We start from the raw sequence: 19,048 nt of genomic DNA, 5'->3' as shown, positions 1-19,048 counted from the left end.
AAATAAATATATTATTTATTTTTGTCATACAAAAGCTTGGGTAAACTTCTCTTAAGTTATCTTCACTTATGTTAAGCTACCATAATGCTCTCTCACATTGTTATTATACTTACATCGTGTATCTATATAGCTACGTATCATACTTAGTAGATCATGTCGGATAGTAATTTTACACAAATTCATGTACTTACAATTATCATAAATTCTTTCAAAGTTCTATATTGTCATTAAATACTAGTTAAGTAATATAGAATCAGCGCATTTAAATTTACACACGCTCGTATAAGTATAATATATCAAAATGCATTATCACGTACATAATAGTGTCATTTAACCCATTTAAATTATCTCATTATCATCTCTTACATACACGTATGTAAATTTACTTATAGGTAACGTACTCTGAACGTCATGACAAACTATCATCTTCTAATGTACATACGCTCATGTAAATTTACCATAATGTACGCTTACATTATGATCAACTGTCATCATCTTATTTACATATACTCATATAAATTCACCATAATGTACATTCACATTATAAAGTACAATCATCATCAATTTTACATACGCTCATGTAAATTCACCATAATGCATGCTCACATTATGAGGTATTATTATCATCTAATTTACATACGCTCATATAAATTCACCATAATGCACGCTCACATTATAAAGTACTATCATCATCTTATTTACATACGCTCATGTAAATTCACCATAATGCACGCTCACATTATGAAGTACTATCATCATCTTATTTACATACGCTCATGTAAATTCACCATAATGCACGCTCACATTATGAAAACCTCTCATCATCTAATTTACACACGCTCATGTAAATTCACCATAATGCACGCTCACATTATGAAAAACTTTCATCATCTAATTTACACACGCTCATGTAAATTCACCATAATGCACGCTCACATTATGAAAAACTCTCATCATCCATGTAAATTTACCATAATGCACGCTCACATTATGAAGATGATATTTTATTTATCTCAATTAATCGACATACTCTCAAGTCCAAACTCTTAATATTACCTAATATACATGTGATTAAAACTTCATATTATGTAAACAAACTGCTTGTTCACATTATTGTGCATTAGCTTACTTGAAATAAGTATCCGTCTTTACTTATATTTTTAAGCTAATCCTCTTTCAACCGTATGACTTTTATTAACACAAACTACGAGTATTGTAAAATTTTAGCTGATAAATTATAACAACAAATAACTGTAATATTGCATGCCCAAATTGAGTAACTTATCAAAAGTTCAGTCTGTAATTTACCAATAAAATATTTCTATTATAATCTAATATTGTATTTTGATCACCTCTAAATCTTAAACTGCTCTGGTCTATCGAGTATCTTTATCCCGTCAAATGACAATTAATTTCTGTTATAATTGTCGATCATAATAAAACAAAAAGTTTATATTTCACAATATTTCTCTGTAGCCACTTTTAGAATAATTTGACTACACTGATTACCGGTTTCTGCTTACCTTTAGTACCTATGTACCTAAGGGTACTAATATTTTCAATTACCTACTTAAAGGTAGTCAACCTTTCTCTCTTTGCTCATGGAGATATCTCTTTACTCAGAAGGAAAAAAACATAATCTGAGTTAGAATTCTGTCACTTTGCGAACTTACTACTACATCATTACTTACGACGGTGTCATAGTTTTAGGGTAGCTAGGTATACCTATTATCAAACGCAAGAGGACTTAATCAATTTTTAAGTATTAAACGCATTCATGTTCATTACGTTCTTCAACTGGCTCAAGAACTAAAATTCAAACAAATAATGTAACTATTTCGAGTCGAAGTTAAAACAAATACTCAAATTGTGACAAAACATTGTTATAAAAAAAACATTTATTTCAACATTGCAATACAATTTCGGACAATACTCAGAATTATACAATATCTGCTCTCTATAGGTATATATACAACATATCTCTCTTTCCATTTTACCATTTATTAAAAAAAATCTACCTACCTAATAGTTTGTATTATAAAGCTCAACAGAGTTCAAAATTAATTTCTAACTTGTAATTATAACGCTGTGTTACTTTTTAGCTATACTTGTACGTTTTCTTTTATTCCCGACAAGACCACTATAAGTTCAATCACGTTAGGATATATGTATTAGATATGAACAATTCAAAGAAAATATTGGTCGCATTCTCGGGACTAAACAAACATCCGTCGCGTTGTCGCGACCTCGCATAGTCAGATCAGGTCCTTAGAAACTACTAGTCATACGACACTTTAAAATTTATCAGTCGCATGTTCGCATTAAATAATTCTCAATTTCAATGACGTACACTCACGTCAAAAAGAAACATTAATTTCATCCAATTCTCAATTCTCAACTACCTCGACGTACGCTCACGTCAAACGAAAATCAATCTTATCGGTTGTCTAAAAAATCGGTCTTATAGTGTCATCAAATATAGCGTTTACTTATTTATCATAAACTCATGGTCACAATAATCGATGATACACAACCTTTAAATATCAATTCATCTCTAAAGCGGATTTTTTTTTTACAATACTAAACAAAAATGCGGCGGCCTCATGTTAGCCGGCGCCGCAGCTTACTTTTAGCGCTTGCAACTTTAATGGAATTTACAAGCTCATACATTATTTTAAACCATTTTACAGTATTATCATTACGCTGTAGTCATCTACTCGTAAATTAATAATTGTTATAATCACAACTTGGCTTTTCTAAGTTAAACGTTTGAAGATCCACATGAACCTTTCTTTCTGCATCATCTAATATCCGACAAAACGCTTTTTAAAACACACTATAGGTACTGATACTGATACCGGATGGACTATGGGACTATGAGATCCATCATATAACGTTATCGCTATAGTCATTAATCCTTCATTTTCTTACTCAAAATAGCAAAAATGCAAATTAATTAAAATTCAGTTGCTAACGAAGAAGCAATGTGAGATACTTTTAATGACTATTATTTACTCGGGAGTTTTAAAGCTACCTGCAACTTCATCATGCATTATTTTTGAAAATTTCTTATAAATATGTAGGTAGTTATGTACTTACAAACAATCACCAAAAACTTATATCTGCAACATGTAATCGTCCCAAACTCATGAAATAAAATACTTTTTAATTCTATAACTTACGTTTCATAAATCGTAGGATTCAAAATAAACCTTAAAATCTCATTGTGGGTTAGTGGTGCGTTAACACTTCTGATTTGTCATGGACCATGACTCATGGTTCTTCTAGTGGGTATGGTTACTCTACTATTAATAATACAACAATGGAGGTACTTGCAATTACTCTGATCTGACCAATCCTTCACGATGTGTACTCTTTGACCGCCTCAACCCAAGTGAACGAACTGCCCGAGCCTGTAGGGCTACCGCCAATACCGAAAATCGTCAATTGCGGGCATTTTTCTCTGTCACTCTAATTACGCCTTCATTGGAGTAAAAGAGTAAGATCCCCGCAATTTGCGAATTTCGGTTTTCGCGGTAGCCCCTCTGTCCAACTGGCTCCATATCCCCACTACCTACCGTGTTGCCAGTAGTATAATGTTATTTTCCCAACCATCCCTGTATTAATCAGGGTAATGCAATAATGTTGCTACATTAAAATTATTATTCAACGCTATCTTTAATGTAAATATAAATAAATCATGACAATTTCTAGTAGTTAGAGTTCATAGTCTTTTGTCATTATTCTTTAAGTTTATCTAGAATATTAAAGAACATTCGCTACTTAGATTCTACTGTGATGACCATTTTGGAATCCAAGATGTCCGCCGTGCACATTGTCTTAAAAGTCGTCACGGATGTTGATTTATAGGTTTTAGGGAGTGCAGAATTCGAATATGATGACCTATTTGGAATCCAAGATGTCTGCCGTGCACTTTGTCATAAAAGTCGTCACGGATGTCGATTTATAGGTTTTATCCCTAGTGCAGAATTCGAAAATGATGACCATTTTAGAATCCAAGATGTCTGCCGTGCACTTTGTCATGAAAGTGGTCATGAATGTCGATTTATAGGTTTTAAGGAGTGCAGATTTCGAAAATGATGTCAGTTACCAGTTGTAATTTACTCATAAATCGGTTTCATTTAATACATCACATGACATGGTATATTTTCAGTGAAAGAAATAGTATTTTAGAAGTTTCCCATACCAGAAAATTATACTGTTATTCAAATGAATGTACCTATTTCTCTTATTTTTTAATATTTCTGGCTAATTATATTGGATATTCACAATCACTTGGTATGTATTTTAGAATAATCCCTTCAGTAGTTTTCAATGTAGAGCAGTTCAAAATCAACTCTGCATTGTGTACTTTTAGGACGTTTTCTTCTAATTTGTTAGACCCAAGTAGTAAAAATGCTATAGTATGTTACATATTTATAATCTACTCACAAAGCCCTTTCATTTGGTAGCACACATGGTATGTTTAAAAGAAAAAAGTTAAAAACTTAGTACCTACTGCCGACTTTATGACGTCATAAAAACTCATTCCACCACTTTAAGAAGCGACAACATGCATTTTGATATAATCAGTAGACCATGCTGATTCCAACAATACCGCTTGTCGGTATATAAACCTTTTCGGTCCTACGAAAATCGTAAATAAGGTAGTTTCTACGAATTTGCCTCTCCTCTAAAAAGCGTTTTTATGGCATATTTTCAACGATTTTAACAAGTCTACAAAAGGTTCGGTTTCGGTTTCGGTTTCGGCCGAAACTGCGGCCAATGCCGAACCTTCGGTTTCGGTTTCGGTTTCGGCAAAAAAACATGTTTCGGTCGGACACTATTTTATATATATATAGATTACCCGAATATTTGCATATTTACTATGAATGTGTGGGAATTCAATTTCATGGTAAAATTTGATATGCAGTGTGTTGTGTTATCAACGCGCCTTTGTATTTAAGCGGTTTTGTGCTAAAAATGCGGTTAATTATTTTGTCATGTTTTGAGCAAGGCCATTATAAGAGCAAAAGCAATTAGCACATCGTCTACAAATACTCTATCTATGAGAGTTAAAACTTTATAATAGCAACTGGTGTTGCTTATGATTCGCCATTTTACATATAGTTAGGGTTCCTTTCTCACAAGTGAAATTCCGTGCCTTGTACTCGAATTTAAATAACATGAGATGGCCATGGAACTCGACACATTTTATACTAAAAAATAGATGTTATAATTGTAGACATCCGACTCATCCAAATTTACCATTACACGTTGTGATTGGTCGTGAATACATAAAAGTTTTGCAACAATTGCAACAAGACGACCGGTCTGGCCTAGTGGGTAGTGACCCTGCCTGCGTAGCCGATGGTCCTGGGTTCGAATCCCGCTAAGGGCATTTATTTGTGTGAAGAACACAGATATATGTTTCTGAGTCATGGTTGTTTTCTATGTATATAAGTATGTATTTATCTATATAAGTATGTTTATATCGTCGCCTAGTACCCATAGTACAAGCTATGCTTAGTTTGGGGCTAGGTCAATCTGTGTAAAATGTCCCTAAATGGTCCCTAATATATTTATATATTTTTATTTAATTAACTTTCATTTTCTGTCAAAATTGTAAAGAGAAACAAAATACTCATGTTCCATAAAATAATCCTCTACGGAACCATTGGCTGATAATTTGGTATCAGATAGTTCATTTCGTTGTGGCGAATCTAGTTAAGTATGTAAAACCTTTTAATACAAATCTTTAGAGAATAATGCCTTTATCCTCCTGAGTCCCCCTTGTCATTATTGCAGTTTTGAAATTGGAACCTTCTTGTATTAGACTAGACAAAAATAGAGTCTGGCTAGACAAAAAATGTTGACAGATATTTCGTTGTTGTATCACCAATTGTCTATGATTTAAAAAAAAAAATTAAAGGCAGTTGTCAAATTATGTCATTCACATAGATATAATAATATACTTAGATGACGCCTCAGCGAGCTGTTACTGTTGCCACTTTTGTTTAGTGTACGATTAACAATGTGGCTCACCTTGCTGTAGCCATGTCGATAAAGTCATATCGATAAACTATCGACATTTCTTGCAATTTTAATTTTACTTCAAAGGTTTAACGATACCTAAAATGAACAAAAACGCTTTTATTCTTTATTGTGGTTATCAGATCACAATTTTATCGTCACGCCCCAGCAGGGAACCAAGGGAAAGTTCAGATATTTAATTAAAATACATAAATAAGGTAACGGCGGCTATTAACGCGGGTATCAAAATCGACGTCTAACACCGCGGTGTTTACAAATACGCATTTTGCAAGCAAACAGATCTATTCCCTAAGAAATAAAGCATACACAAAACAAGCTCATTCATTGGTCTATCGTGCCCATTAGTATGCATTTGTGTGATTGTAACAAAAAAGTCGCGATTCGTCAGTTTGTGCGACGGCGGCGCAAGAACCGGTTATTCCATACAAACGCGTGACGCCACAGGTAAGTGCACTCCAATCTTACTTAGTGTTTTACGTAATAGTTATGGCAAATAAACTAGTGCAATGCCTTTTAAGAGGTTGTGTATTGTTTTCTACACGACTTTGAATTACTTTTAACTTAGTTTTTGACCGGGAAATACGTTTAAAATGGAAAATAAAATACAGCGGTGATAGGCGCCAATTACTTCTGTGGTAAGTAATTCCGTGGTATGCCACGGTAATAGAAAAAGTGGTAGTTTTGTTATTTACTCTTTAGTTTTGGTACAAATTATCAGTTTTATAATTTCTTTTATTTATTCCAATCTTGATCTATTCACGCTATTAAAGAGCTATTTCCGTGGTATGGAAAGTATTCAACTAACCCTTAATTTTTAACAAAAACTTCAGCACCGATTTCCTTGTTTCTATGGGAACCCTTAATCTGTCAACTTTTTTTTATTTTGAGATAAAACCTACAATTTACTTGCCGGTTATGTGATTTTGTCTTTGTAAGAAGCTTGTAATATACGTGTTTGATTTGATTTGAAAAACCATCTGTGTTTTATTCTTTTTATGGGTCGGAATTAGGTTTAATCAAACTCCAAATTAAGCCTATTACCGATGGTATGATCAGATTACCCTCGGTGATAGAATGTATAGAAATCTATTACCGACCCATAGAAACATCGAATGGGTCGGTAATAGGCTGGTAATAGGCTCTTAAAGAGTTAACTATTACCGAGTGACTATTTGGTATTGTATTTTTGGTATTTTTAAACATACTCCTATAGTTTTATTTTTTATTTTTGTGTCATTATTAAACTTAATGACACAAAAATAATATACAGAACCCACGTCGTTATTATCGTTTTAACCCTCGGTATTAGGTTTCGAATTTTGAGTTTGGTTTCTATTAACGAGTGTAGAAAAATCATGCCAATTGTACCCTCGGTAATGAAAGCTCAATTCGCGGTAATAGAATCACAGCCTGTCCCTTGCCACGGTAATAGAAGATTTGGTCATTTTGGCTTCAAAAAATATTTTAATACATATAATAACCCAAAATGAATCCAAAAACGTGTGAAACGGAAAGTTCATTAAATGCTCTGATGAAAAAAAAATATTCCTGGCTGCTAGACAGCATTGATACCCTTAATTTTTGGATCTCTTTTGAAAAGTTCCTTAACTACCACGGTAATAGGTGCCTTTACCTTACCTACTAAAATATGTGTTCCGCAATAATTGAATTATTTTATTACATTATAATATATTAATTTACCATTAGCATTTGAATTATGTTTAACGAAGATATTGAAGCTTCAATTAATCGCTATTTCGTTCCGCTGTGTAGCGTTTATCGATATATAATATGATTAAAATCGACTTTTCACATCCCTAAAAGAGCACACATATACGCTTTTACGCACACATACACAACCTGGTTCTACCAAAAAAGGCAACACTTTGATTTGAAGTCCCATCTTGTCAACAGTATGGTTGTCCTTTTTTGAGAAACGGCATTTTTAAAAGAGCGAGGAGAGAGAAATGATACTAGTTGCTGCGCCGTCAAAGAGAACAGAAAACGTTGGGGTTTTCTTGGTCATTTTTTTTTTTTTTTTTTTATTGGAAAAAGGTAAACATTTGACCACAATCTCACCTGATGGTAAGTGCCGATGCAGTCTAGGATGGAACATGCTTACCTAAAAGATGTCTATTCACTCTCGATTTAAAGAGATCCAAGTTATAGTGGACTGGGAATAGATTTGCAGGAAGTGAATTCCACTCCTTAGCCGTTCGCATGATAAAGCTGGATGCATAGCGCTTAGTTCTAATCAGCGGCAGAGTAACGACGTAAGGGTGAAACGCAAGTCCGCGTCTAGTCCCACGGTGGCAGAACGGAGATGGGGGGATTAAATTATGTAATCCCATCGCACACTCCCCGAAATGTATCCTGTAGAATACCGATAAACAAGCTACCTTTCTACGGTGTTCAAGGCTCTGCAGTCTAGCCTCTACCAATCCCGCATCTCCAATAAGCTTCCTAGCGCGTTTGTCTATGGAATCTAAGGCGGCTAGCTGATACTTGGCGGATCCATCCCAAAGGTGGCTGCAGTACTCCATACACGACCGGACTTGAGCTACGTAAAGCTGAAGGAGCTGCCCTGGTGTGAAGAACCGCTTGACCTTAGCGAGGACGCCTAATCGTCTAGCTGCAGATTTGGCCAGAGATTCAATATACGCCCCAAAGTTCAGGTTAGACGAGATACTCGTGCCAAGTAGCTGAAGATGGTTGGATATCGGTACGGATACATCCCGGAAAGTTGGAGTCAGGCCGAATGGACTCCGTTTGGCAGAGAACAGACACGCCTGCGTTTTGGTAGCGTTGAATTTGACCAGGTTTGCGTCACCCCAATCGGACACTGCCTTAAGTGCCAAATTCAGACGGTCTACCATAGCTCGTCGACAAGACTGTACCTCCTCTTTTTTGGCCCGAGCATTGGAGAGATATCTGTCCACGACAGTGCTATCGTCGGCATAGCCAAAAGTATCTGGGACTAGCATATCGTTGATATGTAGCAGAAATAAAGTCGCGGACAGAACAGAGCCCTGAGGAACGCCGGCATTAATAGTCCATTGGTCAGATGTGTAGCCATCTAACACCACCCGAATGGAACGTTCGCTCAGGAAATTCTCAATCCAGTTGCACAGACCAACTGGTAACCCATATGCTGGAAGCTTGCTCACCAAACTTGCGTGCCAGACCCGGTCGAATGCCTTAGAGACATCGAGAGATACCGCAAGGGCTTCACCGTGCCTCTCAATTGCCTCGCTCCAAAGGTGAGTAGCATGCACCAGAAGATCTCCAGTCGAACGACCCCCGCGGATGCCATACTGAGAGTCGCTGAGTAAATCGTTATCCTCTAGGTATGATAGGAGCCGCTTGTTCAGTACACGCTCCATAATCTTGCAGAGTATGGAGGTGACTGAGATTGGACGGTAGTTGGCTGGGTCTGAACGACTACCTTTTTTGGGCACAGGTTGCACGTTTGCAAGCTTCCAACACGAGGGCACTACTCCAGTTTCAAGCGACAGACGGTACAAGCGTGTTAAGATTGGAGACAACTCGGCTGCACAGTTCCGCAAGACAATTACAGGGATTCCGTCGGGACCGCAGGCTTTATGCACGTCTAACGTTCGCAGTATTTTAAGGACTTCCTTTTGATGTATACGAACATCTCTCATGGAGCTATTCACTTGAGGAAGCACGGGTGGAAGTTTACCGGTTGAGTCTAAACGTGAATTTTCAGCGAAAAGAGAAGCGAACAGGTCAGCCTTCTCTTTGGCTGTATGTGCCAGCGTTCCGTCAGGTTTGACCAGAGGGGGCAGTGACGGGCGGCAGAAGTTTCCTTCGACCGCTTTCGCTAGGGACCAGAACGCTTTACTTCCCGGAGGATACGAGGCTAGCTTGGTCCCAGTACGACGGACATGATCAAACCTGGCCTTGCGAAACTGCTTCTTGCAGGACTTGGCGGCTTTATTGAACCTCTTCTTCAGGTCACGTGTGTTCGGAGCCCTGCGTGTACGAGCATCGGCCCATTCCCGGTAAGCCGACCGCTTAAGCGCCTCAGCACGATCACAGTCAGCATTGTACCACGGGCGAGCTTTGTGGCCGGTCGAAACAACAGAGTAGGGAATAAAATACTCCATACCCTGACGAATGACATTGGTTACTTCGGTAGCGCAGGCCGACGAATCATCCGAAGAGAAGCAGGCAGGGCGCCAAGGATATGATGCAAAGAAATGCCGCATCTCATCCCAGTCTGCTAACTTGTATCGCCACACCCGTCTTTCACCGCTAGGGCCCTGATCGGGTGGGGAAAAAACAGATACAGCTTTCACCAGACAGTGATCGGAAGTTCCTAGTGGAGCATCCACCACTACAGAGTATTGGTCTGGGTTGGTGGTTAGCAGAAGGTCCAAACAGTTGGCTGTGTGAGACTCTACATCAGGTACCCTAGTGGCACATCCAACAAGCTGTGAGAGGTCTAGTAAAAGTGCAAATTTATGAGCCTCTCGCCCTGCGTGGTCAGTCATTTGATACGGGAATAGCCACTCCTGGTGATGCGCGTTAAAATCCCCAACGATTGCCAACTCAGCTGAAGGGTACCTTTGGCGAGCCTCATCGGCAGCCTCACTAAGGTAATTAAACAACCTTGTTGTCTCTGAGTCTCCACTATGCGATCGGTAGACACAGGCGTAGATAATTTGAGCTACGCCGGTATCGACCCAAGCCCACAAGACAGAAAAATTGGATACTTCTAGATTTTTGAGACGCTTAAGGCAGATGTCATCTCGAGCATATACACACACTCCTGCACGCGATAGGAACCTGTGCTCCAGAGTGTAACCTGGGTAGTTGAGGTATGACGAGTCGACTGGACATCTGATTTGCGTTTCGGTGAGGAACAGCAGGTGCGGTTTGTCAGTCTCTAGGTGATGGTGGACTGCATCGATATTGGAGTGCAGACCTCGAATATTAGAGAGATGCACTTTAAATGGGAGGGAGTGCAACCGCTGTTTAACTCTATTTTTCTTAGTTTTGCTTTGCATTTTTGTTAGAGGGATGAAGAAGAAGAGCGAATAGACGAGGGAATGCAAGTTAAGCGAGGTAACTCAGCCATCAGAACTCAAACACAAACTCACGTGTGCCACACTTAAAGAAATCTAGGTTGGAGACTGCGGGGACGCCCGAACCCCCCTGAAATGGCCACCTGGCCCTCCCATCCGGTCGCCAACCGGCAAGGTGGAGCCGTTTCAGGATTTTTCGCTAGTTGGCGGGGCAGCCTTTCACGGGTGGCTCTCCCGCTACTTGGGCCCCCTACTACCTGCGGTCGGCCAGCGGTGCACCGTGCTTCGGATCCCGCTAACCTCCAGAACTAGACGCTCGGTGTGGCACGCACCACTGTAGTTAGGCCAGAAACTACTGCTTAGACACATCACCTCAGCAGCTATCAACAGACTTCATGACGGAACACGGTGACCCATTATGGCGCCATGACTTAGTCTGAGGGGTGGTTACCAGCTACGGCATAAGCCTACCACCGGTAAGATTGTCACTCGATTAGCACCACCCAGGGGTCACTTGTAGGGATTCGTATAAATTATGGGTAATCTCCTACGGAAGTGAGTGACACAACCCCCAAAGATTCATTCATCAAATTGTTTGCGGTTTATAAGGGGTTTATTTTAAATAATATTAATAATGTCCTAGCGACTGCGGTACAACCTGAAATTCGGGAATCAGCTGCAAATGGTGTTAAAGGTATGAAAATCGGCACGATTAATCTTTAGGCCATTTGAATCAATTTGACCCGTAGCACCAAAAAAAAAACAAACGGAAAGGAGTTATGACGTCATTTTTTTTTAGTATGGAAAAAAAACAAATTTTTGTTCAGAAACCTATCGTGTGTGGTATTAAATGAAAGGGCATTTTGAGCCGGTTCTAAAAATATATCACATTATTATATTTCCGTCACTTGCATTCAATTAAAATTAAAATAATTTTCAAAACATACCAAGTTTGGGCTCTTCCAGATACGAAACTGTTGAATTATTTTTTGTAAAATATACCTCAAGTAATACCCAATATCCTCATATCTAACCCCAAGAAATTAATTTCGAAAATATTTAGTTTTAGTATTTTTTTTAATTATTTTCTTTATTCAATTAGGGTCTTAGGTTAGGGTTTTACAATGTGAGTATAAAAGTAAAATATAAAAACACTTACAAAACATAACAAAAATATATAAACACATTATAAAAAACCTAACCTAGGGTGCCGCCGGCAGCGGGGCAGGGTCCAAGCTGCCGGTGGTCAGGGCCGCAGAGTGAGGAATCGACGTACTATACGCGCCGTGTCCAAAATTACCGCCTTCTGCATCACCTCATAATAATTATTTTATTATTACAAATTGTGATCTATCAATCTATCAATTAAACGGGTTCCTAGCCTAGTCGATAGTGACCCTGCCTATGAATCAGGAGGTCCCAGGTTCGAATCCTGGTAAGGGCATTTATTTGTGTGTTCATCATCATCATCACACAAATAAATGCCCTTACCAGAGCTTGTATATATGTGTATATGGGCATTTATTTGTGTGGTGATGATGATGAATATATATAATTGTAATATTGTATATTTTACAAAAAATAATTCAACGGTTTCGTATCTGGAGGAGCCCAAACTTGGTATGTTTTGAAAATTATTTTTATTTTAATTGAATGCAAGTGACGGAAATATAATAATGTGATATATTTTTAGAACCGGCTCAAAATGCCCTTTCATTTAATACCACACACGATAGGTTTCTAAACATTTTTTTTTTATTTTCCATACAAAAAAAAGATGACGTTTTAACTCCTTTCCGTTTTTTTTGGTGCTACGGGTCAAATTAATTCAAATGGCCTAAAGATTAATCGTGCCGATTTTCATACCTTTAACACCATTTGGAGCTGATTTTGGTCAACCGCTAGTACTATCCATACTGAGTGAGGTTCGCAAACTATTATTTAAGCTCGTAAATAATTACGACAATGTGCGAAGTCGACTGAGTAGCGTTGTATAACGAAAAACTGCAATTTTACAACTCCTAAACCAATGTAAACAAATTAGGAGGTTGGTGCTCTATATATATTTTGATACTTAGCATTTAGCATATTTGGCATAGTAATTATGTATTTTTTTGGTGATGTATTAATATTTATTTATTATTATTTATTATTTATTTATCTCTTTCTCTACACGTAACGACAAAACATAATACACGCAACACAAAGTACATTCTTACCTACACTACATCTAGACATATCAGCCCCACATACCCATATACGCACACTAATAAACTATAGTAATCGTTCAGGCACACACAAATACACAAAGTTGTAAATATAGAGCAGTTCCTAAGAAAGTTACATTATGCTAGTAGCGAGCGACCGACCCCAACTTCTCCCGGGACCAGTCTGAAAATCAGCGCGAAGCCTTCTGGCACTGCACATGCTGAGACTGGGACCCTTTGCCTCACCATAGATTTAAGTTTAGTTGATAAGTTTAACCTCTCGTGTGCCGTGATTTTTTTTTTTCTAATATTTTCCTCCTACGCGGATCCGCGCTCCGGCATACGAGGGCTTAAGTTTATTTTGTATTTCTAGTTTTACTTCTTTCTTTTTTTCCATAAATTGTATATTAAATTAAAAGGAAAAGTATTATATGTGGTGATTTTAACGTTGACATATTAAATGATAACAATAATAAGAAAGAATTTTTGTTAACCTTTTGCGCTCGTACAATTTTAGACATCTTGTTAATAATGAAATCACTTTTATGCGAAACGGTTCTTACTCCTGTATAGACAATATCTTATCCAATCTCCCTGAAGAAAATTTGGTAAGCACTGTAGTGGACCATAATGGACTTTCAGATGGCCATGCTGGTATACAGACTGTTTTTAAAGTAGAAAGGGTTAGGCAAGGAAATTGGAATGAGAAAGTATACTTTACACACCGTAGGGTCTTTATACACCTACTACTCTGTCGTTTAAATCACGTGTAAAATTTTTGAATAAGGGCAAAAAAACTATTGATTTTGGAGTGTAGTTTTATTTAGTGGTACTTTTGTAATTAAAACATTTTTATCTGGACTACAGTCCTCTAGCGAGCGTATCCATCTGTCAACTTTACTTCAAGTTCCGCCTCCAGGGGAGAGGGAGAGAAATTAGGATTAGAAATTAGCCGCTTACTGACACAGACCGAATTCCACGCGGGCGGAGCCGCGGGCATAGCTAGTAATTGAATAATTATTGTGATGATAATTAGGGATGGGAAACTGCTAAGGCAAAGAGTCTAAAATCAAACGTATTATTTCACTGATATTTCAGACGTACTGGAAAAAGCAGCCCGTATGAATGGAAGACCATTCAACAAGAGCAAAATCAAGGCAATGTTAGACAATGTTGAGGGACGTCCAGATGGCGTTCCAAGTTTCATGGATTTCCTTAAACTGAAGAACATGAGAATGAGAACTGTGATGCTGTCAATTCTTTGGTATTGAATTTTCTTTTGTTACTTGTTTTACCGAAGCGTTAACGAAGGTCTAGCTCCGCTTTGCCTCGGGCACACTGCTGTCGTAAGTATGTTTTCCTTCTACATAGGGTTTGCAATCCGGATCCGAAATGTATGAAATTATCCGGATCTGGATCCGGATCCGCGGATCTTCCCATACATTACGGATCCGTCGTGCAAACCCTACTTCTACAGTACGGTTACCATCAGTTTGTCACTGACATAAACGCCGTCGAGAACGTAATTTACTTTCTATACATCCCGTTTGCACTAATATGCGAGTGCGAGCGAGATGTATAGAAAGTAAATTACGTTCTCGACGGCGTTTATGTCAGTGACAAACTGATGGTAACCGTACAGGTCGCAGTTCTCAACCGATTCTCATGAAATTTTGTGAGCAGGTTCAGTAGATATTTTTTGTTGTTTCGTTTTTTGGAAAATGTCAAAATGGTGGAAATTGTCAATTGATACTCAATCATTTTTATGGAAATTTTGGGTGAGACTAGCTCACGGCCAGGATAAGTGGCGTACATGAAGAGAGCATAATATACTTATTATATGCTCAGCAGTAAGCTACAGGAGGCTTAAATGATGATGGTGATGGGAATTTTCGGTAGAACTAACACCAGCTAGAACTTAGTGGCTCTGGCCTCTGTGAGCTGTAAACCTGGCGATAAGATTCATTAATAAGATTTTATTAGGTCGACCTCTATGTAACTAACTATCTAATGGAATCTAAGGTAACTAATGTAACCATCTTCCAAGGATCGTAGCGTCATGAAACTCATGAAAATTGGCAGCTGTATGTAGTTCTGATGACAATTACAATAATATGGTACTGTCGAACTGATGAAAAATAAAGTTTTTCAAACTATATCGTGTTATATATCAAATGAAAGAGCTCATTTTGAGAATACTGAATACCTACGATTTTTTTAGAATTTTAAAATAAATAGGTTAGTAGTTATTTACTAAAGAAAATAGACAAAAAATGACCATTTCCCCTTTATCTCCGAAACTACTGGGTCAAAATTTTTGTAAATAACTACACAAAATAGTTCTTTACCTATAGATGATAGGAAAACCTATTAGAAATGTACAGTCAAGCGTGAGTCGGACTTAATGTACGGAACCCTTGGAACGCGAGTCCGACTCGCACTTAGCCGGTTTTTTATAATTATAAATTAGGTAAGATATCGTCGCTATACTTACTCAACCTCATATCTGCAACAATCATTTGATGGAAATGTCGCTTTTCTTTCATTCGGAATATGGGTGTTTTTGTCATCAAATGAGTATATTATTTATTATTATTTATTTATTCATTAACAATATTACAATTGTGTCTGAATATTGACTATATCTAATACTTAATCTAACATGCGTCATTTCTACTACCTAATACAGTAAAAAGTGAAATTACAAAATGTCATAACAAAATATCACAAAATTCATTACAATATATCACAAAATTAATTACAACATATAACATAATTCATTACAAAATAATTATTAACATTTATTGAAATTATTAACGTTGCCAATTGTCGGTAAAATATTTAATGAAGTCTTCAATGGAATAAAAGCACTCCCGCAACAACAGGGTTCTTAATCTATTTTTAAAAATAATCGGGCTAGTAATGTTCTTCCACTCACCAGGAAGTTTGTTGTACAGTTGTACAGTCACCTGCAATAATATGTTACACAACGAACGCCGCAAAAATATCTGACACGATCTTATTTGTAGAGCCATAAGAGCCTGTCACATATTTTTGCGGCCTCCGGAGAGTAACATATTATTGCAGGTGACTGTACACCCTGGTAGTGTGCGCAATGACTCACTACTTTTAAATTCGGCTGCAGCTTACAATGTAGGTATTTTCTTCTGGTTTTTTCCCGCACTTGTCTTTCTTCAGAGGTCTCGTATTCTCCTAGGTTTTTAACCAGGTCAGTAAGGAGCAATAGAATGTACAAACACGGAACGGTTAGTATTCCCATCTTTTTGAAATGTTCTTTGCATGACTCCGGTTGTGATATTCGCACTATGGTCCTTATCGCTCGCTTCTGAATTACAAAGGCTTTATGCATATTATAGTCATAGCTATTTCCCCATAATTTTACACTATAGCGAAGCTTTGACTCAACCAGTGCGTGATAAACCATTTTTAGATGCTTACGATCAACTACGTCCCGTAAGCTACGCAGAACATAGCAAGCCGAGCTGATGGAAGCCTCTATACTTGCAAGTTCATTCTTCCAAGTAAGTAGATCGTCAATATGGATTCCAAGAAACTTAACATTGGTAACATTTTCGAGTGTTGCAGATACGAGGTTGAGTAAGTTTAGCGGCGATATATAGGTATGTAAATCTTATACGTGAGCAATTAAGGTATGTATAGGTAGGTATACAAAGTCCTGAGGTGACCTCTCTTTTACCTTTTTCAGGTTCAGCACTGGCTTAAGTTTTTATGTATTAGCCCAATACCTTGGCTGGATTGGAGATAACATTTTCTTATCTGTAATGCTAACCGGGTTAATTTCTTCCATCGGCCCGATCATCTGTGTTTTCGTAATTATGAAGATGGGACGAAAGCTAACTTTGGCGATTTTTGAAGGGTTAACGGCTCTCTGCTTTGTATTCATAATTTTGATACCACGAGATGTGTTTCCGAATGACTGGCCAAGAATTATTTTTGCTGGAATTGGATTTGGAGGCTTGGCAGTATGTTACTGTATTCTTATATATTATTGACTGATTTAAGCTTTTATGCCCTGGGCCTGGTCATCTAGATCTAGGTCGAACAAAGCAAATTGAAATCAATAGAGTCAGATGCTAACTTGGCAGCGATTGATGTTTGATGATGTTCGTTTGGTGAGCTATCAATAGGCCAGTCAAATTAAATATTTTCCAGGAAATAATTCCCAGCAAGCTTAAAATACCTTCATTTGGTTCTAAATAAGTGTAATCCGAGTTTGCTCCATTCCAGGAAAATTTTCGCTCTCTTTTAGTTTTTTGCTTGTAGTTCAAAAACGGTACGTCTGACGAAAAATTTGCTCTAATCATGATAAAAATTGGTTTTGTCAATCCAAGGTAAAATATACCTAATATCTCCCAAGGCTCCCAAAATTTAATCCACCCCTCCTAAAGGACGGAGCAAACTTGGATTATACGCATTTAGGACCAAATTAAGATATTAAAATGATTTCCAGCTTGCTGGGAATTAATTCCTCAAAACGCTTTTTTTTTATCTAATTTGATTGGCCTATAGAGTCTATGCGGAAAGAGATGCGTCGTGGAATACAAGGGAGCCCATACATTTCACGAATCTTCTCTTTCCGCACAGACTCTAACTGCTGTGCAAGTGTCATTTTAAATGTCAAACGTATAGACGTTGGGAGATTAAATTATGACGTTTAAAATAAGCACGCATTTGTCAGACTTTACATTGAACTTTTGGCCCCCCAATCTTGATACTGGCAAAATTGTCCCAATGGACAGAAGCCCTAAGAACTAAAAACTGAACTGAACATCTACGACCTGATTCTGATTTTAATATACGTCAAAAATTTGATCCAATCTATAATTATATCGCATCGAGGTCTAATTTTTGAGGTTTATTGAAATTAAAATCAGGCTAGCGTAGTCAATTAATCTTTTGGTACCTATTCTTCTATTTACCCCCGAATTTTTAGGCTATGCTGTCTAAAAGAATTTTACTTTCAGGGAACAGTTCCGGTTCTGTACCTCTTCTCGGGTGAACTGTATCCAACATTAGGGCGAAACGTAGGAGTAAGCGGGGTTTCAACCTTCGCCCGGATAGGCTCAATGGTGGCACCAACGGTGGTCGGCCTTAACGAATTGCTTCCAGATTTACCCTTGTATTTAATGGCTGTCGCATTATTTTTCCAAATCCTGGTGATATTACCGTTGCCTGAAACCAAGGACCGTCCGTTGCCTGACACCTTGGAACAGGCTGAACAGCTTGGTCAGACGTAAAAACTTGACATTGCGAGAAGTACGGCTCCCATTTTGCCGAAACAAATGAACAGTTGCGGCTGCCAAAGTAATTAGTTTTAAGGACTTACTAATATATAGCTAAATATGCAGTAGGTACCTATATATTGTCCGCCTTTCTTTTTCTTATATTTTTTGTGCTATGCCCTACCAATATAAATATACACCTAATTTCCGAAAAGTATTTTTTTTTTCAAATGTAAGTTCTATTTCTATGTACCTATATATGAGCTCTTATTTCATGTAGGTACCTTATAGTAATAGTCGGAAAAGTAAACTTAATTTTCTTTGGATTGAAACATTTATTTTATTTAAAATATATATACATTTACTCCAATAACTGAACATGTTGAATCTAACGAGACAAAAATGGTAAGTAGCTACAAATTTAGGTGTAAGTAGCCGAGAACCTCTTTCATTATAGTAGGTACTGTAAGTA

At 37.5% G+C, this 19,048-nt stretch overlaps 1 long non-coding RNA gene across 1 annotated transcript in view; it reads left to right on the top strand.

Moving 5' to 3' along the window:
* LOC134794218 (uncharacterized) overlaps window positions 1-18,634 on the top strand; it is a 33,386-nt gene extending 14,752 nt beyond the window's left edge. Inside the window, exons 3-5 of the long non-coding RNA XR_010144648.1 lie at window positions 14,411-14,576; window positions 17,072-17,316; window positions 18,319-18,634. This is a non-coding gene — a long non-coding RNA (uncharacterized LOC134794218). The remainder of the gene's footprint in view (window positions 1-14,410; window positions 14,577-17,071; window positions 17,317-18,318) is intronic.
* Window positions 18,635-19,048: the final 414 nt, after the last annotated feature.

Source organism: Cydia splendana, chromosome 10, assembly GCF_910591565.1.
Source record: "Cydia splendana chromosome 10, ilCydSple1.2, whole genome shotgun sequence".
NCBI lineage: Eukaryota > Metazoa > Arthropoda > Insecta > Lepidoptera > Tortricidae > Cydia > Cydia splendana.
The sequence above is the reverse complement of the archived record's forward strand: the minus strand, read 5'-3'. Positions and strand labels throughout refer to the sequence as shown.